Below are 26136 nucleotides of genomic sequence, written 5' to 3'. Positions count from 1 at the left end.
TGGTTCTTATTTTGGACTTATCATTGGGGGGGGGGAATGTTAGCTTCACTCTCATATGTTAAAACAATTCTAAGTCAAAATAATTAAATTAATTAAAATCATGAAAGTTAGGATTTAATCCTACCTTTCTAGATTGAGTTTGTTCCTCATGGGTAGGAGTTAGTTTAGGAATAGTTGGTTGAGAGATTCTCTCCAACTAGTTAGGATCCTATATTAGTGTTTGGTTGAGAGATTTTCTCAACCATAGTGTCCAAGATAGACGTACTATCTTGATACAAACTTCCTCATGTATTTATTTGTACTATTATCATTATTTTTGCATTGGATTATGAGATAGGAATGCAGTAAGGCTAAGGCCTTTTCCGCTATTTTCTATGTCTTTGGTATTTTTTTATGAGTGTTAATTTTATTTAATATTCTACACTATTATGATTTATGAGAACTTGTACTTGTTATTATGTGGATTCTATGGTTGTTATGTCATGGTTAATACTTTGGTTATATGATGGTTGTAGACAAGGATTTATGATGTGCTATAGTTATGGATCTTGTTATGCTTTGATACGTTATTGAATGGTTGATGAATGCATGGAATTACTAGTTATGTTACAACTAATTGAGAGGGCATTAGACCTTATCAGTGATTTTCAGCAAAAGTACTCAGATTTACACTCATATACACATTCATGACCTGTAGCTACATGTTTACCATGTGTTTAACGAAATGAATAGTATGTTCTAGTCAGTATAGGTCAAGTTATGGCTTCAAGTTTGAACGAATAACATTATGGTTACAAGAAATATGATTCTAGAAATTTATAGGAAGTTATGGGCAATGGTCTGGAGGATATCCTAGAAAAGTGGCTCAGATCTCAAGACCGCAGGCACAAAAAATGAGGATTTGGGGTCATAATCGCATGGAGAAAGGTTTGTGAGTGCGGTTGGAGGCTCACAACCACATGTAAGCGGTTTCAAGGGCACAATTATAGGTCTAAGTCAAAGAAAAAGGGTTCTAGCTCAGGGATTGGTTACCTGGGGTGGTTGTTTAGCCTTTGAGTGATCTATGGTTCTTGAGGAAGGCCAATAAGTCTCAATTATAGGCCCCATTGCCTAACTAGAACTAGGAGGTTGGGTCATGTCATAGTGGCAATTAATTTCACATTTACCCCAAGGGCTTGTAAAAGCGGGTAAATGTGGGGTGGCGTGTTACATAAGTTGGAAATCTTTAAATAACATCTCAATAGTTAGTCTAATTTTATTAAATTCATGATGGAAATTGAGGTTAATTACAACATCCCATTTATTGATGTTCTCATCACCAGGAATTTGTATGGCTTAATTTCCCATCAGTTTTTCATTAAAAACTCACACAGAGCAGTATCTCCATACCTCTTCCCATCATCATCCCACTAAAAAGCTCAGCGTCTTAAACACGCTTGCTACGAGAGCCCTTAGGATTTCTAATAGTCATCATATTAACTCAGATAAGTATCATCTTTTAATTTTTTTTAGGAATAATGGTTATAAAAAACACCAAGGTTTGAAAGCCTTCCAAAAAGTGGCAGAAGGTCCCAAAACTAAGAATGACTCTACCAAGCTTGTTGCCATTGTTCACCTCCCTTTTATTCAAGGGACCACAAATAAGCTTGCTCAGATTCTAAGGAAGAATATTATCTCTGCAACCTTTAAGCCGCTCAATAGTATTCGCTCTTCCCTACGGTTAGTCAAGGACTCGGTTGACCCCTCTAGCTCAAAAGGGGTTTACATGATCCCTTATTCATGTGGGAAACCCTATGTAGGAGAGATTGGGCATTCCATTAGGCTTAGAAATTAGGAATACGTTATGGAAATTAGACATGATTGCTCTCATTCCTCGGCCCTTGCCGAGCATTTTGTTAAGACTAGGCATCACATATGTGTCAAGAATGCTTGCATCCCGACTAAGATTCCTCAATATCATCACATAAATTTTAGAGAACTGTTGGAGATTGAGAAGCGATCCAATAATCTAAACAAGAATGATGGGTGGAAAATCATTGAAAATTGTATTCACGCTCTCGCCTCTAAATTTATTTCTTCTTGATTGTTTTCTCCCTTTTATTAGACTCAACCTTTTGTAATTAGTTATTTCTTATTCTTCTAATTATTATGTAATATTAATAACTTCCAGTTACTATTAACGATAATATTAATGCTATTTATAATAATAGTTATAATAATATAATTATAGTTACTATTATTTCCTTTTTTTTTGTAAGCAAGCAAGCAACTTTATATTAGCAAAAATGATACATAAAGTATAGTCATAGAGTGACTGTGAGGCCGAAGGCCGCGGTCAAACTGAGAGGAGCTAAATGTGGACTGTTTTCCCCACAAGGGGAAACCATATGGTCCCTCAATGAGAATGTAGGTCTGATAGAGGACCATAGTCCATGAAAAATTCAAACAAGGTTTACAAAAATAATTTCTGTTGGGATTTCAACAAATGTGGCTATTAGAACTTATGCCATGTAGAGAGTTAAGGAGAAATAAAGCAAAATAAACTAAACAGAGAACCTGCTCAAGCCACTTGCTTTCCCTTGGAGCTAGATGAGACATGTTGGTCAATCATTTCATTGTATGGGTACTTGTTATCCATCTTTTCATCAACAATGAGGCATCCATACAAGCTTGTATCGTATTGAGAAGGCTCCACGACGACAGTCTAGATAACACTAGTGGGGGGTTTCTTCGAGTTTCACACCTTTTATTTAGGCTTCTGGCTTGGTGAGCCATGGAAAATAGGACCTTGGTCTTGCATCTCACCTACTAAAAAATCAGAGAGAAGAGAGGAGTGAGGCTGGTGGGTGGAAATTCAAACCTCAAAAATTTCTAGGGAGCAGGAGGACATTGAGAATAAAGGAGTAGGCAAGAAGTCTATTCAAATGCTTCTGGAGAGATTGCGAAGCGAATGAAAAATTCTACGGACTTGGGAATTTGTTTTTTCCATTCTTCTTTCAGCACCTTTTCTAGATAGCTCCAGAGTCCACAGGTGGTGCGCTAACAAGTTCTGGACAACCTAGTGTCCATCTCCCAATCTTCTTTATTCTTCAACCTCCAGGGAAGCAACTTTGCTGCAAATATGAACATGAATGTCAGGGTTAAAAATCTCAATGTGGTTGTCATTCCAGGGAATTCAAAGAGGACTTCAACAACCTCGTCCCTTATGTCTAACTCTTCCCTGCTCACGGACCATGGTGGCAGAGTGAGGAGTGAAGAAATTTGTGCAATGATCTTTAGTGGAAATGTCGGGGAGAGCAAGAAAATGATTGTGCCTATCAATAATTGATCACAACATGAAGTGATGCAAGGGAAGACTATAATATTGACATATGAGTAGGGGCATAAGGAAGGAAAAAAGCATTAATGGATTCATATGAGCGGAAGTGAGGAATATCACAAAGCATATGTTAAAATAATGTGCCAAATGAGCAATATTAACTCGCAAGACTATCACCATGAGAACAATTATGGCGCATGGTCGCCACTTGGAAGACTAAAGAATTTCACTTTTGAATGTTGTCTAGCCCATTCTGACAGGACTCCACCTCCAATATAATGCCCAGATCCGAGAAAATATTATTGTTTCCTAATACCTTTATGGTACTATTTACTAAATTATTTATTAAAATAATTTTTATACTATAATCTTCTTATATATTCATTATTGATTTATATATGTGTTCATCTATATATATATATATATATATTATAATCTCTTTTATTATATTAAATTAATACTTATGCTATAATCCTCTTTTCATATATATATAAGCTTGGCAAGGCTACATCTTCATCATGTCCAATATATCACCCCCATCAGGTGAAGAGTTGAACCAGTGACTTCACATCAAGGAGTGCCTTAACAAAGTCTTATCCTTTGTTAATTAGTTAGGTGCTCTCTAGCCTAGTATCATAGAGATGTTGTAACGTAATGTCCTGTAAATATTTTTACTCAACCAAAAAAAACCTTATTTAAATATTTTTACACAATAAAATTAAAACTAAAATTAGAATAACGCTAGGTTAAAATAAAAATACATTTAAACTGAGATAAGAAGGTAAACTTGAATTGATCAAGTTACTAATGGTTTTTGAGCTCAAGGTTTACAATAATCCATGGTATTGACCCATATTATTCATGTGGGATATAGTCTATTTAAAGGAGGGAATTAAACCAACCTAGATTAATCCTAACTGTAAATATGCCAACCCATGATATTGACCCATAATATTCATGTGGAATATAGTCTATTTAAAGGAGGTAATTAAACCAACCTAGATCAATCATAACTCTAAATCTACTGAGTGTCCATAGAGATAAAATCTCTTGAGATACAAATATCTTTTAGAGTAAAAAGAGATTTGATCTTTCTCCACATTTGATAGATCCAAAATTAAAATAGATCTAAAATTGTTACTTTTATCTTATAATTCTATTATTATTAATAATATTTGAGAATTTATTTTGATGAATTTGAAATCAAAACAATAAAGAACACTACACATTATTTCAATATTTATTTTAATAAATTTGAAATTTTGTTCACTAGCTTTCCTCAAGAATACTCCACAATACAACATTATTTGTTTTAATACCTCCCTCCATGATTTCATTTGATATTTGGTTAATTGCTTCCATGACCAGGGATACTCCATACCATCACAACTCTTAACTTGAAGGTTTATACCATTAATTAAGTCTTTGTACCATTAATTCAATTATTTTGGAAAGTATGCGAAGGCTATACTTTGATGTTGCACAAATTACATGTCGTCCACTCCACGGATAAATTGCCTTGGGTAACATTTAGGGAAACTAAAAACTAAAGGGTGGATGTATTAAGTTAAGATGGATCTAGGATGATTATTTTTATCTTATAATTCTATTATTATTAATAATAATATTAATTTTGTCAATGGGTGTTTAGCTTGAGTGGTAGAGATGATGGTTTTCCATCCCATCCACCCACGTTTAATTCCTCGAAGACACGGTCTGTCATCATATAAGGTTAGAAAGATAAATATCCCAGGTTGGAAGGATAGGTATCCCTTTGGAGTCTGGGTAGACGTAATCACTCCAGCAAGCTAGAAATATTGCGTTTCCCATCCTTCCTAATTCATTTTCCATCCATATGTGTAATGTTTATTCTTTCTCTAACAGATATGTTTCACGTACCCATGTTGAATCCTCTCAGAATTCGCTTAACCCTAGCATTTCTAACTCGTGCATTGGTTTCAGTGAGTTCTCTTAACCTTCCCTTGATTCCCTCGTCGTCATTGGCTTCGTTGACTATCCCTACCTCGTCGTCCTCCTCTCATTCCCTAGTTTTTTCCTCATCCATCATTGTCCCCTCCTTGATTATCTCCTTCGACTCTTCCACGATTGCCTCTAAATCCCCCCTTCCTGTGTTCTTCCCTAGCATTTCTCCTCTCTCTTCGTTAGTTTTTTCACCTTCTTCATTGTGCTCTCTGATTTCGACCTCTCCTCCATTGTCGATTCGTTCCTCCTCATCGTTACCCCCTACCATCATTCCCCTAGCATCAATCGTGTTATCTATGTCCAAGTTCCCACAAGAATTATTTTCAATCTTTTGAGTTTTGATATTGATCATCATTTTTTTTCAACGGAAAAGACGTTTCTATTACGAGAAAGTAAGAGAAATACATTGTTACTTGGATCTGGGGATCTAGTTTTACTTGTTACATTTGTGTTCTACAGGGCTCTCCTTGCATTACATAAAGTAGATAATCTATATCCTCAGACATGTTTATATCACCTGTGAAGAGAGAGTAAATCAACAACCTTGTGCGATAATTAGACCATTTGTGAGATGATTGTAAGGGACATGTACTTCTTCATCCTCTGCCTCCTAAAACATAGTATGCTCTGCCTCATATCTCTGATATGTTTGTGGAGGAATCCTAGTTTCTTTTAGCCAACTATGGGTTTGTCATGGGCAGACACATTTTCCCTCTTATCTATACAACTCGATTATGCATCGAGTCTATCATCCGAGGGTTGAGATATTTATCTCAATACCAAGCACGTAACACCACATTCATGTCCAAATAGTGGGCTTTAAAACTCGATATGGCCCGACTCAAGCAGACATTTATGCAAGAAAGACTGATAATATATTCGGTTGGGGTCTGTTAAGCATCCTTATTTTGATAGTCGATTTGCAATCCCTTTTTTTCTCTTGTAAATGTGGGCAATGTTGATGGACTGGAATTCTTCGATCAATGTTTTAATGTTGGTTTTCCAGTTGTCAAAGAGACGGAGAGTGCAATGAGCCATGCCCATTAGCCCAATCAGTGACAACTTTGGAGTCTCCAAAAATATTGATATTCCGAAGTCCAATCTAGTTAGCACAATGAAGAACTCCCCATAAGGCAAGGAGTTCAGCTCTTGTGTTGGTGTCAGTCCCACCATGCGAGTGGAAAAGATAAGAATGTGCAGCATTTATGAAAATAACCATGCCACATTCGCATAAATTGAATGAAGAAGACCCATCAAAGAAACTTACAGGAATGTTTCCCAAATGTTGCAAGGTGGATGGATGTGCAGGAGAGTTGGAGTTGAAGGTGCACAATACTCATGGTGAAAATTTATAATCTTGTAGCAGATACACCAAATGTTGGGTTGTTCATTCTCAAATATAAGAGCGATCCGAGTTCGCCATATGCCCCATATGATGAAGAAAAATAGTGCTCGGTGGAGATGAGAGTTTATGGTCCAACTGTGTAAACAAGAGACAATGTCGGTACAATCCCATGATGGTGGCTCCTCAATCGTGTGCAATATCTCGATCCAAGCTGCTGTGGAAAAGGGACAGTGGATGAAAAGGTGGTTAATGTCCTCGCCATGTGTATTGCAGAGACAACATCGTCGTGGACCTCAGAAACCCCTCTTGACAAGTTTCTCCCAAGTGAGGATGCGATTGTGGACCACCAGCGAGTAAAAACATTTCAGCTTGAGGGCAGAATTCCATTTCCAGGTCCTAGCCAACTAGGGGTGAAGCAGATTTGGGCAAGGAGGCCGAGTAATGAGGCTGTAAACGTCTTTGACAATCACTGCGTCTAATTTTGATCCACCGACCCATACAAGGGGGTCTTTGGCATTCGAAAGAATAATACCATAGAGCTTTAAATTGTTGATATAATTTGTCCATTCATGTGTTAGATGGGCCGACAGACATATTGCGGTCGTATCTATCTAGTGTGTGTACAAAGGAGCAGACTGCTCTGCATCAACAATGTCCAAGATCACATGGAAGCCACTGAAATGAAGAGTAGTAATGAGGGTTGAGGATAAGAGGTGAGAACCTACCATACCAACCATGGAATCCAATTCGATCTTAGGGGAAGATTTGTAGCCAACAAACCAATGAAGGTATCCAAAGTACCAATGCTTGGAAGTAAGAAGACTGCACCATGAACAAGAGATTTGGGAGGGAACAAAAGCGCCATTTCTATGCCAGGAGTTGAAGCTCAGGTGTTGCAAATATTTTGCAGTCATGACATGCTTCCAAAGGCCCTTATGGCGAACTTCACTCTAGAATTTTTTTAATAGCAGTTCCGTGCTGAAGGTGTCAGTGTCCTTTAGATTCCATCCACCCAATTTGATAGGGGGAGAGTTCAATTCCTTTCTAGCCAGGGGGAATTTTCGAGAGGAATTCGGGCCAGCCCATAGGAATTTGGTCAAAATCGTGTTGATTTTCTGAGTGATAGCCTTTGGAAGTTTATAAATGTGCATCCAGTAAATCGATATGCCATTGAGGACCGATTTAATGAGAATCAATCATCCTCGCAATGAAATCCACTTGTGTGACCAATGTGTTCATTTTGATTCAATTTTTCTGAGGAGCCAGTCCCAATCCATGATCTTGTAGCCCATCGGCCTCAAATTAAATCCATGGTATGTGAATCCCCTGCCCAAGTGTGTAACAGTGACACCAAAGTGATTTGCTATGTTCGTGGACGAATCCACCTCCGGGTCGCTGGATATGAGTAGAGATTTAGACTGATTCATGAGAAGCCTGGATGTGGTCCCAAAGTCATGTAGTATCTCGAAAATGTGGTGCCATTCTTGTTTTCCCCATAATTAGAAGATCATCCACGAAGAGTAAATGGGTGATGTAGACCGAGGCAATGATTAAACACCCGAAGATTAGCTCGTTGTTGCGAGCAACATTGAATCTTCTGCTAAGACCACCCATGATGCCGATGAAAATGAGAGGAGATAGGGCACATCCCTGGTGAAGGCCACGGGAGACCGAAAAGAAATTAGTGGGAAGGCCATTGATCAATATGGAAAATGAGGCATATTTTATGCAGGATTGGATCCAGGCAGTCATGGTGGAGCCAAAGCCAATCTTCCGCAGGGTCATCCAAATTAGTTCCCAGTCCACGCGGTCAAATTCTTTGATCAGATTGATTTTCATGAGGCAAGCATCTAAATTGTGGGATTTGATGGAATCGAGACATTCTTGTGCTATAGAAACTGCGTCGTGGATCTAAGCCAAATTTTTCAGCAGTGATATATGAACAAGAAGGGTTTGAGGGGGTTGGCAATAATTTTGGATATAAGTTTGTAGGTGGTGTTGCACAATTATATAAAGTAGAAATTAGAAAATGAGACAGGCTTATCTATCTTCGAGATTAGTGTGATGAAAGTGGCATTGGTGGCATCAAAAACCCATTCATGGACTCTGGACTCTTCCACCATATTAGTGAGCTCATCTATCATGATGTCTTCAAAGTGTAGGAATATCTCTATTGTCCATCCATCAGGTCCGAGACTTTTCCCTCTGCCCAAACTTTTTAGAACAGAGATGACTTCGTCCTTTGTGACCGGGCATTCCATCTGTTCTAAAGCTTCCCTGTTAGTGGTTGTGGGATAGAAATCGCATTGTTCCAGTTGTTTGTTGAAGGGAACCTCATCTCGTGCCTGGTATATTTCGCTAAAATATTTGTGTGCCACCCCCTCAATATATTTCTGGTCTATTAGCTGGTCTTCAGAGGTTGAGTTAATGCTCCAGATATATATATATATATATATATATATATATATATATATATATATATATATATATATATATATACATATATATTCGTCTGCCATAAATCTGTTTATGGAAAAATTTACTGTTTTTGTCCCCATCCTATATCCAAATAATGCGATTTTTTTGATGTAGAGCTTCAACCTATCTGAGGAGGATTTGTGATCTGCGTCCTTCCAGCTATAGGATCTTTGATTTACGAGTAGCAGAGAAGTTGGGATCATTGGGGTCCTCCATGGTCTTAATTTTTCATCTATATTTATCAGTTCCTTAATCAACATCTTGTTCTTGTTTCCTGCCCATGTTTTTGTGGCTTCTTTTAGCCTACAAAGTTTCTGATTAATTCTATCCATTTGTCTATCCTTTGGGTCCATTGCAGTCATTTTCCAGACAAATTTGACCAATTTTGTGTAGTATGTCTCTTCAAGCCATAAATGAGTAAATTTAAACAATGGAGCCCTGTTCTGATGTTTTTTCATACAATTTAGCAAAATGGGAAATGATCAGAGATCTTAGTGTGAATAATGGTGGATGTGAGACCCATTAGTCTGCTGATTGTATATTTGTGCACTAAAGAATGATCAAGCCATTTTGCAATGCCCTGAATACCAGAACGTCCATTATGCCAGGTCGGTCCAATAGGATTGGGAGAGATGTCTGTGAGTCCTTTATCCTTAAAGAAAACATGAAAGTAGTCCTCCAATGGATCAAGTCTGCTCATTTGTCCCCATTGTTTGGTTGGGCTAGTGATGAGATTAAGGTCCCCTACCAGGATTATAGAGCTAAGGTTGAGGATTCCACTTTGGTTGGCCTTGTACTAGAAGTCCCTTCGGTGTTCATATGGAGCATAAATGTTGATGATGCGGAAACGTGTTTTGGTGTCATGTCTGCCTCCAGTGATAATGAGACCAACATAGGTGTTGTATGCTTTGAAGTAGAAGATGTAAGGATTCCAAATTGTCGTGAGACCCCCAGATAATCCTGATGCTTTAGTAGCACAAATGTGCCAATTTGGATAGATTTTGGAGAGATATCCCCAAGTTTTCTGCTTGCAGGTCATAGTATCTTGAAGTAGCACAATCCCTGGTTTGTGAATGTCAATTATGTGTCTAATTAATCGTCTTTTGGGTGTCGATCCCAACCCTCGAACATTCAGGGATAAGACAATCATTAAGGAAGGTCGAATTGAGGTGGCTTAACTTTAAGGACCCGAGATTTGGGGAGATTTACATCTAGATGACCAACTCGGAAGCTGGCGGGAGTAATGAGTGCTTGGACAGTGGAGGATTCGAAAAAGTGGTTTATAAGGTTGGTAGGATCAAGGGAACATGCAGAGTCCTTTTTATATCTCCTGGGTTTTCTCCTGGTGGTGACATTTTTCTGCTTAGTTGGGCATGGAGGAGCGCTATAATATTTGAAGAAAGATCTTTTAATGGTAAGAGGCTCCACGGTGAATAGTTTCTCTCGATGTAGCACTTCTAACTCCATGTCTTTAGAGAATGGGGTAAATGTACGTCCATATGGGGCCCAAATTTGATGGGGGAAGAGAAGTCCGGTTCAGTAGATGATAGGGGAGTGAACATAGGAGTAGGAGATATGGGCTGATGGTTAAGAAATGATGACAGTGGCCGAATAATGGAGTGAGATGATGATTTGATAACTGAATTAATGGAGTGGGGGGTAGTGAGTAGCATCTTGTGACTGGAGCGTTGGGGCTGAGGATTCAAGTGGACAGGAATGTTAGGCCATGGGGAGATCGAGTTTAGGTCAGGATAGTTGGTTTGAGTAGGGGATTTGGATGATGGAGGAGGGTGTGAGAGATTGTTGGAGTACTACACACCTACATGTGGACACTTAGTTAGAGCATGGGACTACATGCAAGATTCCTTCTGCATGATTTACTCCCTGATTTGCTCCTTCTTTAACTCTGCAACTGGCTAGTTCTTCTGCATGATTTACTCCCTGATTTGCTCCTTCTTTAACTCCACAACTGGCTAGTTCTTCTGCATGATTTACTCCCTGATTTGCTCCGCAACTGGCTAGTTCTCTCCGGAACTTGTTGTAGGTGTTGAGTCCTCTCATTGATCACCACTATGGTGCATTACCTTGGGATCTTCACCGAGTAATTCTATATTATGTGCATTGTAACCTATTTTCTAATGAATCATTCTTTTGTTCTTTCGATTTTCTTTTAGTGTTTTTGCTCTACAAAGCTATGTGTTCAACCTTTACTAGCTAGATTCATCTGTGCAGGTTTTCTAACACATTTACATGGTATCAGAGACCAAAAGTTGCTAGATAAAAGGCGCACCAGTACTTTATTTTGCAGGTATTATAGCTTGGAGATTGAAGATCAATAGAAAAATGGAGTTTGCCAAAGCATCGATCCTAACACCGTACAACTATCATGAATGGAAGGACCAAATGGCTCGATACCTTCGTCAAAAAGGGTTGTACAGGATTACCATGGCTGTAGAAGTGGAACCCACTTCAACCATAGAGAAATCCAAGTACCTCAACCGCATGGATGAGGCCCACGGATCCATATGCATGTGCATCTCCCCAGAGTTGCAGTTTCATCTATCTGCCTGCAATACTCCCAATGAGATTTGGAAAAAGGTTGAAGAACTCTACGGGAAATAGGATGAGATGAAAGGACATCTGCTTGAAGTGGAGCTGCTATCATTGGATCCATAGAACTATGACAGAATTCAAGACTTCTTCACCAAATATAATGATCTATTGCTGCAACTCAAGGGTTGTGGAATTGACAAGTCCAAGGAGGAGAGTCGCTAAGTTCTCTCTATTATGTCAAAGCTCGGACCGGAATACTCCGTCTTTGTGTCTACATTTCATTTAGTAAGGCTCACAATAGGTAAATCCTACACTATGCCTTCTCTCAAAGAGTTCACGGAGTCCCTTACTTTTGAGCAAGATAAACTAATTGGCATGGGGGAAATCAAACCTCCAAAAGTGCATGTAGTTGCTGTGCATGACGGCAGCCACAATAAAAATCACAGATCTGATTCAAATAAGAAAAATCAGCAACAAAAAGACAAAGGAAAAGTGCATTCCCATCCAAATAAGGAAGGGTACACTAAGCCCTTCAATGACTCCTTCGGCTCGAGAAATGAGAAAGGGAAGAAAGGAAACAAATGCACCTACTGTCAAAGAGGATTCCATCCAGAATCATCTTGCATGAAGAAAAAAATTGACCAAATGGCAGAAATCCTTCAGAAGCACAACCTTGGGGACCACATCCCTCAGGGCGCCAAGAAGAAAATTGAGGATCCACCACACAGGAAAGATAACAGTTTTCATGCTTTAGTTGTAATTAATTCTTCCCCTGATGCATGGATTATAGATTCTGGTGCATCACATCATATGGCTGCTACAAAGGAAGTCTATTCCTCTTTGGATGCATGCAAAGGAGCTCCCATCCTCATGGGAGACGACTCACCTATTGAGGTCACCGGAAAAGGTAGAGTGGAACTTTTATAAGAAGCTTTGAAGATGTGCTTCATGTTCCAAAAATTTCGGTAAACCTGCTTTCAGTTTATCAGATCACTCATTCTGACACCAGAAAGAGAGTGGAATTCAATCCAGATGCAGTGAACAGATATGACCTACATAACAGCTCCAAAATTGCAACCAGTGAGGTAAACAATGGAGCCAAATTGTATACATTTTCTGAATTTATTGAATCTGAATCCTCCTTATTGCTTACACACTCTGATGATAGTAGTAGGCTTTGGCACGAGAGGTTTTTTCACTTAAATTACAGGTATATACAACAGCTAAGCAAGCACGAGGTGGTGGAAGGCTTGCCAAATATTAGTTTCTCCAAAGGAGTTTGTGAAGGGTGTGTCCTTGGCAAACATCCTAGAGAAAAGTTTGACACGGGCAAGGCTCACAGAGCATCCTCTCCTCTAGATCTAATCCATAGTGATATCATGGGGCATTTTCCTCATCCTTCTATCAACAAAGCAAGGTATGTGCTTACATTTATTGATGATTTATCACGGTATACTTGGGTGTATCTTCTCAGGGACAAATCTAAAGTTTTTGTGCACTTTGAAGATTTCAAAGCACTAGTTGAGACACAGTTAAAGAGAAAGATCAAAGCCCTCCGTATAGATAATGGGGGGAAATATGTTAACATAACACTTCAGAACCTTTGCCTTGAGTCCAGCATACAGTTGCAGTACACAGTTCCATACACTCCGCAACAGAACGGAGTTGCTGAGAGAAAGAACCAATCTCTCAAAGAGATGGCTTCCTGCATGTTGCATGCTAAGTCACTGCCTCATAAGCTATGGGCTGAAGCACTTAATTGTGCTAACTACATCCAGAATAGATCTCCTCATAGGTCTGTCAAGGATCAGACCCCCTTTGAGGCTTGGAGCGGCACTAAACCAGAGGTCACCCACTTCCATGTTTTCGGCTCTCGAGCATGGGCCAGGATCCCCTTTGAAAAGAGGAAAGCTCTTGATCCACAGAGCATTGAGTGCATCTTTGTTGGATACCCTGATGGTGTGAAGGGATACCGACTCCTGATTTCCTCTACAGACAAGCTCATCATTGAGCGAAGTGTCAAATTTGAGGAAAGTCTCTCGCATGCACCTCAATTGCCGCATGCAGACACCTTTTATCTACCTCATGTCCGAGATGATGACTCAGTACACTCAGATGTAGATACAGAGCATGCAGATGCAGAGACAGAGTCTTCAGATACAAATCTAGTGCATGCATATGATGATCCACATCCAAGCCCAGATCGGGCTTCCAGCAATGAATCAACTTCCCCTGTCATAAATCAGAGAACAAGGAGCTTACGTGAGATATATGCACAAGACCACCCAGCTGCTAGAAATGGTCTTGTGGGGGATAATTCTGATCCGCTGAGGACTACCTCAGATTTTATTGAGCCTCCTCTTGCCCTCACTGCCACTAAACCAATGCCATCCTGGCATTATCATTTGGTTCAGTCTTCTGATCCACAGTGTTATGCTGAGGCTGCTGGGCATCCATCTTGGGAGTCCGCAATGGAGGAGGAGTATAACTCCCTCGTCGAGAACCAGACCTGGGATCTGGTCCCCCTTCTTCAGGAAGGAAATTTTTCTGATGCAAATGGGTCTATAGGACCAAGAGTGCTGTAGATGGGAAAAACACTAGACAGAAAGCTAGGCTAGTAGCCAAAGGCTTCCAGCAAGTGCATGGCATTGATTATGATGAGACCTTTGCTCCAGTAGAAAATATGGATTCCATACGCCTTGCACTTGCCATTGCGGCTGCCCATGAGTGGGAAGTACATCAGATGGATGTGAAGAATGCATTTCTTCACGGAGATCTATCTGAAGAGATCTACATGGAGCAGCCACATGGTTTCATTCAAGATTCATCTTTGGTTTGCAGACTGAAGAAATCTCTCTACGGCCTTAAGAAGGCCCCGAGAGCTTGGTATGCAAAGATGGATTCTTTTATCTTATCACAAAACTTTGAAAGATGTAAGTCTGATTCGCATGTCTACATGCTTAGGACACGTGATTCTCTTCTTATCTTAGTTTTGTATGTGGATGATCTGCTGATCACCGGTAGCTCGGCTTCAGCCATTGCTGCAGTCAAGAGGGCCTTGCATGATAGGTTCTTGATGACGGACATGGGTCCATTACACTTCTTTCTTGGTCTTGAGATCAACTAGGATGCCACATGCATCAAAATATCTCAGGCTAAGTATGCACAGGATCTCTTCAAGAGATTTCACATGACTAATTGCAAGCCAGCACCGACTCCTTTTCTGTCTGGGGTCCGCCTTGAGGATGGAGGTGACACTCCATTAGTTGACAATACTCTCTACCGACAGCTATTGGGGAGCTTATTGTACCTCACCCACTCCAGACCAGATCTCTCATATGCAGTAGGGGCAGTTTCCAGATACATGCAGAAGCCGCATGAGCTACACTGGAATGCTGCCAAGCGCATCCTCCGATATGTGCAGGGCACCATCACCTTCGGGATTCACTATGTAGCAGGCACTGCATTAAATCTCATTGGCTTCACTGATTCTGATTGGGCGGGCAACAACATTGATCAAAAGTCCACCTCTGGATATTCACTCAGTCTAGGGTCTGGCCCTATCTGTTGTTTGAGCAAGAAGCAGGCTGCTCTTGCTCTCTCTTCAGCTGAGGTCGAGTACAGACGAGTAGTCAACATCACCATTTAGGCTTTGTGGCTATAACACTTCCTCACTGAGTTGGGCGTCCAGTTCCACCAGCCCATCGTCATCTGGTATGACAACCAGAGCACTCTCAAATTTTGCAGGGATCCAGTACAGTGGCAGCGGACGAAGCACATAGAGATCCATATGCACTACATCAGAGACTTAGTACATGATCGGGTCATTGATTTGCAGTTCTGTCCTTCAGCAGAACAGACTGCAGAAATCTTCGCCAAGACATTCACTGAGCAGAAGTTTCGCTCTCTGCGCTATCGTCTTGGAGTGAAGGACATAGTTGCTTAGCAACTGTCTTGTCTTCCTCTTTTCTTTTGATTACATTGTATTTTGAGGGGGGGTTTTTCCCACGAGGTTTTCCCTCTTTCCTCAATTTTAGTACAAGTTGCACTATATTTTGGGTGACCTTTGGCCTTAGTTTCTAGGGCCCATTTTCTATTTTTTCCCCATAGTGATGTTCAGGGGGGGTGTTGGAGTACTACACACCTACATGCAGACACTTAGTTAGAGCATGGGACTACATGCAAGATTCTTTCTGCATGATTTACTCCTTGATTTTCTCCTTCTTTAACTCCGCAATTGGCTAATTCTTCTGCATGATTTACTCCCTGATTTTCTCCTTCTTTAACTCCACAACTGGCTAGTTCTTCTGCATGATTTACTCCTTGATTTGCTCCGCAACTGGCTAGTTCTCTCCGGAACTTGTTGTAGGTGTTGAGTCCTCTCATTGATCACCACTATGGTGCATTACCTTGGGATATTCACCCAGTAATGCTATATTATGAGCATTGTAACCTATTTTCTAATGAATCATTCTTTTGTTCTTTCGATTTTATTTTAGTATTTTTGCTCTACAAAGCTGTGTGTTCAACCTTTACTAGCTAGATTCATCTGTGCAGGTTTTCTAACACATTTACATGGTATGAAATATCGCCAGTTGTCACCTGTTGAGTGAGTGTTGAGAGCGTAGTTTTTGTCTTAATTTTGATGGATTCGGCACGGTAAAAATGGTTGTTAGGACGCGCGGGATTCAAAGATATTTTGTTTTGCCGCCAGCAGTATGTGAGGTTGGGTGTTTTGCCAATGTTGAACCGACTTCACATTGGTCATCCCAAAGTCAAGGAGACATGTGCAGGGGGTTTTGTGGGAAGTTGGTGAATTTCCGACATCTATTTTATTTTGAGTTTCATGGAGTTGTCCTTCACCTCTAGTCCCCTGTACTCCACTCTTACTCTACATCGCTCTTAATCCTCTCCCATCCCCTCTCACAGTTCAATCCTTAGTGCTACAACATTTACAGTGAGCTGAAACTGAATGAATTTTTGAATGTTTGCATCAAGAATCTTGTATTTTCCTGGAGCTCGTGGTTGAGGACAGGATAATTGGCATCCTCAAGGACGTGTTCAGTGTCATCACAGACCCATAGGAAGCAGTCTCATTTTCCTCAAGACGTCCATGTACATTGATCATCATACTCAATGTCTACTTGAAAAAGGATTAAATTTTTCTATCACTCCTCATATTATTCATATAGAAGACATTATGTGCAAAATCGAATATGGTCTTAAAGAAATTTGTGACTATCTCACAGAAAAAATTAGGCAAGATTGTGCCATTATCCTTCTCAGAGAAAAAGCCCCAAAAAAGTAATATCTCTAAGCAATAATTCCAGTCCCTCAAAGCCCTTAACAACAATCAACATATTTTTGTTCTAAAAGAGGACAATGGCAATGTTGTTGTCATTCTTGATAAAAAACAATTACATCGCTAATATGTTGGACCACTTCCACAACAGTGGCAGCTGTAAAAGGCTTAGCAAAAATATGTTTAAGAGAATTTCTAAAGAGGCCTCTACCTCCATCATTGCTGATAGTAATTGTTGTGCTAATAATAAGAAGCTCATTGAGAGAAACCCACCCACTCCGCATATCTATGGCCTCCTAAAAATCCATAAGGATGGTGCTCCATCGAGACCTACTGTGAATACAATTGGTGGGCCTACTTATCTCTTGGATATGGCTAGGCATTTAACCCATAATCTTAAACCCCTGGCTAGTAATTATGAATCCTTCATTAAGGACTCTTCCTCTTTCATTAATGAAATTGAAGATTTCAAGCTTGATCCTAATTATTTGTTGGTCAATTTTGATGTTGTATCTCTTTTTACTAAGATCCCCATTAATGAAGCTATTTACATCATTAATAATATTATTGACCGTAATATTGCTAAGCTTGTCGGCATTTGCTTGAAGTCTAATTTCTTTCTTCAACTTCCAAGATGAAAATTACGAGCATACATGTAGTGTTGCCATGGGCTCCCTCTCTCCCTTATTGTGGCAAATATCTTTATGGAAGATTTTGAGACTAAAGCCCTGGATTCTCCCCCCATTTTGCTCTAAGATTTGGAAAATTTATGTTGATGATACTTTTATTATTTGGCCCCATGGTCATGATAAGCTAGAAATATTTAAAGAACATCTAATAGTCAGTCTGAGTTTATTAAGTTCACGATGGAAAATGAGGTTAATGACAACATCCCCTTTCTTGATGTTCTCATCACTAGGTATTTTCATGGCTCCATTTCCCATCAAGTTTTATGTAAAAAAAAACTCACACTAAGTACTATCTCCATGCCTCTTCGGATCATCATCCCACTTAGAAGCTTGGTGTCTTAAACACCCTTCTTACCAAACCCTCAAGATTTTTGATAGTCATCATATTGACTCAAAGAAAGATCATATTTTAAATGTTTTGAAGAATAATGGTTATAAAAAGCACCAAGGTTTGAAAGCCTTCCAAAAAGTGATGAAAGGTCCCAAAACTAAGATTGACTCTATCAAGCCTACTGCCACTATTCACCTCCCTTTTATTCAAGGGACCACAGACAAGCTTGCTCGTAATCTAAGGAAGAATAATATATTTGCGACCTTTAAGCCCCTCAATACAATTCGCTCTTCCCTAAGGCCAGTCAAGGACCTCGCTGACCCCTCTTGCTTGAAACGGGTTTACATGATCCATTATTCCCACGGGAAGCCATGTGTAGGAGAGACTTGGTGTTCCATTAGGCTTAGAATGTAGGAACATGTTGTGGACATTAGACATAATCGTTCTCGTTCATCAGCCCTCACTAAGCATTCTTTTAAGACTAGGCATCACATCTATATAGAGGATTCTTGTGTCTTGGCTAAGATTCTCACTATCATCACAGAGGGTTTAAAGAAGCGGCCCAATAATCTAAACAAGCATACTGGTGGAAAACCAATGAAAATTGGATTTCAGCCCTTGCCTCTATATTTATTTCTTCTTGATTCTTTTTTCCTTTTTATGAGACCCAACCTTTAATAATTAGATATTCCTTATTCTTCTAGTCAGTATATAATATTAATAACTTGGAATTAATATTAATGATAATATTAATACTATTTATAATAATAGTTATATTAATACAATTATAGCTTATAAAAATATCTATGGAGAAATCGCATATCAAATTTAATGTCGATGTGTTTTGAAACACTTATTGTAGTTCATCATTTAGACATAGATGGATAGCTTGAACTAGAAAGAAAGAAAGAAAGAAATTATTTTAACGTCCACGAGGCTAAAGATAGCCTATGGGACAGATTGCTTCTTCATCTGCTTAATGTATTCGACCCTTTTTCTGTGAAGCTTCACAATAAATGCTCCCAGCTTCTCGACAAACCCCTCGCTAAATAGATTATCCCAAGAGCTAACTGCCAGGATATCTACATAACTTTCCATGTTGTCTTTGAAGGCTTCACATTCTAAAATGAAATTCTTTTCTGTTTCCACTTTTAAGGAAGAACAAAAAATGCATACTCTTTCCTCCCACACTTCTTTTGGCCTTTTCCAGTGCCCCGTTTCACAACGGAGTTGATGAGAATTAGTCCTTAATTGAGCAATAAGAATTTTGGCTCTCTAAGAGATATTGGCCTCTATGTATGCTTTTGGTTGATGTCTATGCGTGGGATTAAACACTTCAATATAATACTTTTTCTTTCTTCCTAGCTCCTTATCCCAAGTACGCTTGTGGAACTTATCCATAACAAAAGCTTTTATCTATTTGTTGTTTATGGGACACGTGTTCAAGCAAATACCCCATTTACTAAACCATTTGTTATTTTGCTACATCCAATTCTTTTTTTTTTTTTGCTCAATCTGTCAATAAACACAACCTTAGGCCATCTACCCTCTTCCATTTGCTCAATTTTTTTTAAATACCCTATGACTCACACCGTAGAAATTGTTTCAATAGGAGCAACCCCTGTTTCACTTAACAAGATAGCATAAGGAACTACACTTTTAATCTTGAATTTGTTTGTAATCAAACGCTTCTGAATTTTCTCAATTTGTCTCCACTGCATGTCGGATGTCAAATGTACTGCATGTCAGATATATTGCTGGCCCAAAAAGAGTTTGAGTGGTTTTCCAGTCCCATAACTTTGTCTCTCTACACCTATTTTGAAAAGCATAAAATGCTTTCCAACCCCCCAAAGTTATTTTCTTTCTACAACCATCCCAGCTTAGATTTTTGTTGAAGTCAATTCCGAGGTATTTGTAATCCGCAAGTTCTTCCAGAATGTTGCCTTCAAAGTAGAACTTATGTTGGTTATGTTTTCTTTTTTTAGATAAAACCGCTACTTTTGTTTTGCTGATATTGACTTGCATCCCCACACTTCTACAAAAATGCTCAAGGAATAGTAAGTGCTCTTGCAAACCAAGAGCCGTTTTAGCAATCAGAATAAGGTCCCCTGCATACAAAAGAAGCCTTATTCAAAATTTTTAAATTTTATTTTTATCTTTTTATATGATATTCAACATAAATGTTAGAGAGAAACAATAAAATAAAAATGAAAAAACAATAAAATAGGAATATGATATTAAAAAAAATATCTTTAAAATTAAAACACATGGTAATAAAAGAAGCTAATTATCAATCAATGAATAAAACATAAAGTAGAGAGAAATTATGAAAAAAAATATAACAATAATAAAAATTAGAATCAATAATAATAATAACAATACAAAAATAATAAAAAAAATAAAATTAAAATATACCAATTCTAAAGATAATTACTAAAAATATTATAATATGAAAGAGGTGAAAACACAAGCTGACTAATTAATAGTATTAGAATGATTTATTATTATTATTATTATTAAAACAATTAAATTAATAACAAAATAGTTATAATTATTATAGTTATAACAAAAGTTTTATTATCAAATAATGTTAGAGTTATAAAAATTATTAATAAAAGAGGCAAAAATACAAAGGGGTTATTAATAATATTAAAATAAACTAAAAATATTTTTTAATAAAATAATTAAAGGTATAACACAATAATAATAATTAGAAAAGAAGAAGACCAATGAAATGTTATCAAGGTCAAAAGGAATAGGGTTAAGAAAGCAATGGGATTATTAATAATATTAAAATAAACTAAAAATATTTTTAATAAAATAATTAAAGGTATAACATAATAATAATAATTAGAAAGGAAGAAGACCAATGAAATGTTATTAAGGTTAAAAGGAATAGGGTTAAGAAAGCAAAAGCAGGAAGGAAATAAAATGACAAAAAGAAAAAGAAAACTAAGAAGGAAAGGAGGGAGAAAAAATAAAAAAGAAAATTTATGAATAAAGAGAGGGGATCCAACAATGATTTATCTTCCAACCATCATCCTTATTTAGCAATTTAGACCTTTTTTCAATCTCATTGGCCTCCCTAAACTTATGGTGACGGAAATGATCAATTTTGGCAATGACCTGAGAATTCTCAACGCTAATATGGTGCTTTGTCTTCTCAATATGTTCAACCAAAGTCGAGGAACAAGTCCTACAATGTTTTATGTCAACCACATGCTCTTGAATTCTTTGATTAATGGAACAACCAATTTCTCCAATGTAGGGAATCCCACAGGAACATGAGATCAAATACACACCTTTCATGTCTTTAGGATCAACTGGGTCTTTGACTGATCTTAGGGAGCTACGAATCATGTTCAGGGGTCTGAAGGTGGAAGCAACATCATGTTTCCTAAGAACCTGAGCAATCTTGTCGATAGTCCCTTGTATAAAAGGAAGCTAAACATAAGGAACCAATTATCTAGGTTATTTCCTAATCTTCGTACCCTTGCTCGCCTTTTGAAAATATTTTATACCTTGGGATCGACTATAGCCATTTTTCTTAAAGACATTAAGAAGATGGGGTTTCTCACTCTCCAAGCAACTCTCATCAGAAACCCACAAAACACGAGTAGCTGGAGTGTTTAGAACACCCATCTTCTGGGCTGGATAATGATGGGAGTCAACATGAAGATATTGTTCATTGTGCGTTTTTTTACGAAAAACTTGGCGAGATAAAGAACCATCAAATTTCTTAGGGACACGAATGTCAAGGAAGGGAAGACTACCGTCAACCTCAGACTCTATGGTGAATTTTATGGATCTTGATTGACTATTATGATGTTGAAGAAATAGATCTAGATTATCCCTACCGTGAGGCCATAAGATGAAGGTATCATCAACAAATTATTTGCACATATTTGGATAAAACTAAGTAGAGGCCAAAGCCTTAGATTCAAAATGTTCCATGAATAGGTTAGCTACGACAGGGGAGAGTAGGGAACCCATGGCAATGCCACATGTATTTTCATAGAATTCACCTTCAAAGCTGAAAAAAGTAGAGGTAAGGCACACTTCAACCAACTTGGCAGTATTAGGATCAATGATAGAACAATTATTATAATAATAATTTCCTAGTACCTTTTTAATACTATTTATTAAATTAATTCCTATACTATAATCTTTTTATATATTTATTATTTATTTATATACACATTCTCTCTCTCACCCACACAAACAAACCCATTTTTATTATTTTTATTTTTTAAAATTAATACCTACACTATAACCCCTTTATTATATATATATATAAATATATATAAATATAAATATAAATATAAATATAAATATAATACTAACCCATTTTTATTATTTTTATTTTTTAAAATTAATACCTACAATATAACCCCTTTATTTTTTATTTTATATATATATATAATTCTAATTTTGTTATTTTTAAGTAGTTATTTATATTTAAGAGTCTTATTCTTTATTATTAGTTAAACTAATTAGTTAAATCTCACTACTTTTGATTTATAATTATATTATTATTAATAATAATATTATTAAATTCTATTTATAATATAACAAGTATAGTTCTACTAGTATTTTGACCTTTTTTTAATTAATTGTTATATTAGAATATTCTTTGGACTAATCATTATTAAGAATGATATTATTAATATTATTCCCTGTAATTCTAATTATTATTACTTTGTATTTATTATATTTTAATCTAGATCTTAGATTTTTGTGACATATATTGATAGTGTGATTGTTTTTTGGATTAATCACATCATTGAGATTTGGTAAGCGTTTCGAACCATCTAATGTGGTTCATCCTCAGGACAAAGGTGAAAAATCACTCTTTCCAAATGCTTAAATAGCATAGATGCACCTGGGTCTAGATTTAGTCATTATGAATTAGTTGTTAAGAATTAACTGAAAAAAGAAGAAAATTTTATTATTTATTTATTTATTTTCTAGATATTACATTAATATTAAATCAAATCAAATCAAATTAATTAAAATAGATTAAATTAATATTTAATTATAAAATAAGAATTAACCATTGGATGAACTAGCTGTTTGTTAGGAATTAGCCATTAAGAATTATTATTTTAGAAGAACCTTTAATTAATTAATTAATTTATTATTATTATTTTTAAATTAAATTAATATTTAATAATAGAAAATAAATTATAAAAAGATTTTTATTATTATTATTAAATATTAAACTAATGAAGAATAATTATTTAAGAAATCCAAAAAATATTAAAATAAATAAATAAATAGATTAAAATAAATAAATCAATAAATGAATAAAATAAACAAATAAAAATAAATAAAAATAAAATAAAATGAAAAAAAAAATGGAAATCAAGAAGAGAGGGTAGGAATCCAACTCCTGCTTAATTTCCAACCATTGTCCCTGTTGATATTGATTGCATGCTTATGAATCTCTATGACCTCTCTTAGCTTCCTATGATGTAAGTGATCAACCCTTGCAATGACCTAGGAATCCTTAATGCAAACATGGTGCTTAGATTTGACCGCATGTTCAGTTAAAACTGAGGAACAGGAATGATTGTGCCTAATGTCTATTGCGTGTTCTTAGATTCTTTGTTTAATGGAGCAACCAATTTTACCAATGTAAGGAATCCCACAAGAACAAGGAATTGAGTAGACCCCTTTCATGTCTTTGGGGTTGACCGAGTATTTAAGAGATCTAAGAGAATTTCTAATGGTATTAAGGGGCTTGAAGATAGCAGAAACTCTATTCTTCTTAAGAATATGAGCAATATTTTATGTGGTCCCCTCGATAAATGGAAGATGCACATCGGAAATTTGATCATAACGAGCAGGTTTAACTCTTGATTCTTCACTGCCTCTTTCAAAGGCTCTGAGGCCTTATTTTCTTCTATAGCCATTATTTTCAAAAACTTTTAGAAGATGAGATTTTTCTTCTTCCATGTGATTATCATCAGAAATCACAAGAGCATGGGTGGCAAGAGTGTTAAGAACTCCTAATTTTTCTGTTAAAAAATGATGAGAATTGGCATGAAGATATTGTTGTGTGTGAGATTTTTGCGAAAAACTTGGTGAGAAACCGTCATTCATTCTAAAGAGAGAATATTAAGGAAAGGAAGGCACCTGTTTAGCTCGACTTCCTTCGTGAATTTGATGGACTCAGATATGGAATTAAGATGGTTGAGAAAAAAACTAATTTCTAATGACCATGGGGCCAAACGATGAATGTATAGTCAATAAACCTCTTTCATCGCTTAGGGTGGAATTGAGCAGAGGCCAAAGCTTTGGTCTCAAAATATTCCATGAATAAGTTGGAAACTATAGGGGAAAGAGGATAACCCATCACTACCCCGCAAGTTTATTCAAAGAACTCACCTTGGAAGTTGAAAAAGTGGAGGTAAGGCAAAGACCAACCAATTTGGTTGTGTCATTATTAGAGATCCAATTAATGACATCGATGGCCTGCTGAATAAGGATTTTTATATAAAGGGAAACAACGTCAAAGCTTACTAAAAAATCCCTTGCTTCAAGCCTTATATCTTTCAACTCTTTGACAAAGGGAGCATAGTCTTTAACAAAAGACTCTGTGCGACCAACAAGAGGTTTGAGTTTCTAAACCAGGAATTTAACAAGAAGATAAGTGGGCACACCTATTGTGTTAAAAATAGGTTTGAGGGGGATCCCCCAATTTATCGCCTTCCAAAGGTTCATACGACCAGGATCCCCCTGAGACATATTGTTAACATACTAGGTGGGCCCACTAATCTTCTTGCTAAATTCCTAGCTCAGGAACTCAAACCTCTTGTTGGTCACAAATAACCCTTTGTTAAATTGTAGTGCCCACTCTAGTTTTGTGACCCGAATATGACATTATCTTAGATACTTTATTCTTTGAGGACCTCAGGTTGAAGATCCAGACACATGACTCTATTATTAATGATTGTGATATTAGTGGTTGTGATGTTTATGTATGTTCTTCATTGACATTATGATGATGATAGTATTAATGGTTAGGTATGTTCTCTATTGGTATTATGATGATTGTAACATTAATGGTTATGCATGTTCTCTATTGATATTATGATGATTGTGGCATAAATGGTCATGTTTGTTCTCTATTGAATTTATGATGATGATAGTACTAAAGGATATGTATGCTCTCTATTGATATCATGATGATGATAGCTTTGATGGATGTGTCCCTATGTTACCTACTTGCATCAGTTCTAGCTCACAATGAACAATGATGCGAATGACTAGGTGATGGTGATGATGTTATTATGACAATGGCTAACATTGAGAAACCTTGTTACTGATGATTATTGAGTATGGCAGGAAACCACCAGAGGCACTCGCATATGACGAGTTGACGACACTTGGTTTGATGAAAATTTATATTATTTTACCTTTGAAATTCTAAGTCAATTTTGAAACCTGCTATATATGTTTATCTATATTCTGATGATATGTTAGTGGTTGCAGGCACAAATTAGTGCTTGGCTAAATGACTCACATATGGGTGATGGGGTTGTACAAGTGGATGGAACTACATGGGAGGGGTGGGACAGTGTCCCTGATCTCACCCACAAGCACTTCCGCTGTGACTTGGGCTGGAAGGGTTGAAACACTTTCGCGTTGAAGATCACGATGTCATGAGGGCAGGGCCCAAAGTTGGGTCACTCATGAGGATTTTACCGGGGGGCGCGCATCAAGGCAGATTCCTTGATCCCTGACACCATTAGTCTCACTATAGCAGGCAACATAAGAGATGATAGTGCTCTATGTCGTTGCACCTATACTTTCCCCTCGTAACCACTGAATGCTTGAAGGGAAAGTGGTGTGGCACCCTTGGAACTTCAAGGGAATTTCTTGAAGGGCACAACCAACTTGGCACCCTTGGCATCACAAATAGACTATTAGGCATGGCACCCTTGGAACTTCAAGGGAAGTTATTGAAGGGCACGGCCAAACTTGGCACCCTTGGAATTATTAAAAATAAATAAATTAATAAATATAATCAAGAAATGAAAACTAGGTAAATTTACATCAAGGGAAAATGATGTTAGAAACCGAGGTAATTAAATAAAAAATAAAACTTGGGTTAAGAGGATCATGGGAAGA

Source organism: Pinus tabuliformis, chromosome X, assembly GCF_031772625.1.
Source record: "Pinus tabuliformis cultivar Carrire ecotype Pingquan chromosome X, CPIR1, whole genome shotgun sequence".
Lineage (NCBI taxonomy): Eukaryota > Viridiplantae > Streptophyta > Pinopsida > Pinales > Pinaceae > Pinus > Pinus tabuliformis.
The sequence above is the reverse complement of the archived record's forward strand: the minus strand, read 5'-3'. Positions refer to the sequence as shown.